This window comes from Paramormyrops kingsleyae, chromosome 19 (genome assembly GCF_048594095.1).
Source record: "Paramormyrops kingsleyae isolate MSU_618 chromosome 19, PKINGS_0.4, whole genome shotgun sequence".
NCBI classification, from domain to species: Eukaryota; Metazoa; Chordata; class Actinopteri; order Osteoglossiformes; family Mormyridae; genus Paramormyrops; species Paramormyrops kingsleyae.
This window is the reverse complement of record NC_132815.1, coordinates 18,522,863-18,524,888: the sequence shown is the minus strand read 5'-3', so window position 1 is coordinate 18,524,888 and position 2,026 is coordinate 18,522,863. Positions and strand designations below refer to the sequence as shown.

The 2,026-nt window shown below is 45.1% G+C and overlaps 1 pseudogene; it reads left to right on the top strand.

The window, feature by feature from the left end:
* Nucleotides 1-288: 288 nt before the first annotated feature.
* On the top strand, nucleotides 289-454 carry LOC111850961 (U2 spliceosomal RNA; annotated as a pseudogene).
* The last annotated feature ends 1,572 nt before the right edge of the window (nucleotides 455-2,026 follow it).

The following is a 2,026-nucleotide window of genomic DNA, read 5'->3' as shown; positions in this document are numbered from 1 at the left end:
CTTACGCTTGTGCAGTAGCTAAGTGGTTAGCAGCCTCGCCTCACATATCCATATGTGCTTGTCTGTGTGTGTGTGTGGAGTTTGTATGTTCTCTACATGTCATGTGGGTTTCCTCCTGCAGTTCAAAGGCTTTCACTTAGGTTAACTGGCATTTCTGCCATGCCCGTAGTGTGTTTGCCTTGCTATGGACGGGTATCTGGGTCTCCCCTAGCTTTGTGTAGAGTGCTGCCTGGGAATGACCCCAGCAAACCCGAACCAGGATTGAAGATTGCTTCAGATATTATAATTACAGCTATTTGGCCTTTTGGCTAAGATTAAGTGTAGTACCTGCTCTTATCAGCTTAATATCTGATACGTCCCCCATGGAGGGGACCGCATTTTTTGAAACAGGGTGCTGGAAGAGGGGCTTTCCCCATCCACTCCATGCAGTGCCTCTGGGATTGGCGCACCTTTAAGGAATTCCCCCCCAGGGATCAATAAAGTACATCTTGTCTTAGCTTATCTTATAATGTGTGCAGTGGTATTTTTACTCAATGCACATGCCATTTTAAAAAGGATAAATATGAAACACAATGCAGATAAATACCGGTAACTGTAATAATAATTAATGTAAACCTACCAGGTACATAAGGAGTGTAGCTCAGTGCCAGCTCAGAGGTGTGTACAAGTACCTTCACTCCCAGCAGACAAAGAGTTCTTCCCTTGTCTTACACCTACTCACAAGCAAACTGAAAAACGTAACGTTATGAACAATAGGACGCTAATTTCTTAAGGCAGCTGACATACAGCTCCTAAATATCTTTTTTCTTCATCTGTCTCTCATCACACTGGGAAAAAAACAATATCATAATGAATTTTATTATGTTGGAAAATATAAAATCCAGTAACACAAGGAGCTTCTTTACAAATTAGAATACAGCCCCCCCCCCCCCCCCCCCCACCCGCCCCCAAATACCTCCAACCTGTCTGCAAAATATGATCTTTGCACAATCAAAAATGTATTAAATAGTAGTACTGTCTGGTCTTGTTCTACTGGAATGTGGTTGGGACCAGACAAAATGGCATGCATCCCATTAAAAAATCCAATAAATAAAAGAAAAAATACTATAGATTGAGAAGAAAGTTTTTTTATGCAGTCAGACTGAAATTAGGACACGCTACCCGTGCTTTGCTTTGTCGATTCGATGTACTGCTCCTCATAATGACCATGTAAGCTGCGTGAACGAGTACGTCAGCCTGGTTAAGTTTTTATACGTAAATACCGTAATGCGGAAACGTGTTCCTCAGCTACGGTTCTGAATGCATGTAAACATTTGTGACAAGCCGTCCGCCCAAGACTCGGTTACAGATTAGGGAATTCGTTTGGAACCGTTTTTTTTTTTCTTCCCCCTCCAGTTACAAACGAAAGTGATTAGAAAGGAAAGCTTCATCGTACAGCCCACGCAAAGAGGAAAGAGAGATGCAGAGGGTCCCATTCTGGCTGTGGAAAAAGGTTTGGGTGTGGGGCGATAGGGAGGGACTCCCCGTACCCAACCAGTAGGTGTCACCGGACTGGTCGGGAAGGTCTGATCTGTACCGGCTGAGGGACACTAGATTTGGCGTTGACCGTAGCCAGGAGATGTTGCACAAGAGGCTCGCCGGGGGGCCACGTCAGGCCTGCATGCCAGATCTAATGTTTCATGCACTGACGGCCGCGGGGCTGGGGGCTGGCATGGCGAGGTATGTGAAAACAGGTCAGGACAGCCCAGGAGAAAGTGAGCTCAGGGAGCCCCACGCCAAACCCGTCACGCCCGTCAGCCGTAAGCCCCTCATTTTCAGCTCCGCGGCAGCAAACAGTAGCCATCTTAGGTGAATAAAATAATCTTAACTTCCAGTTAGGATTTATTATGCTGCTTCTAGAACTTTCATTTGAAATAAAAGCTTGCTGAAGGCAAGGTACACTTCTCTAAAGTACCTCTTGGGATAGAGTAACATTAATTGCCGCCGCGTTTTAAGTACGCTATAAAGTGACTTCAAAAACTGTACA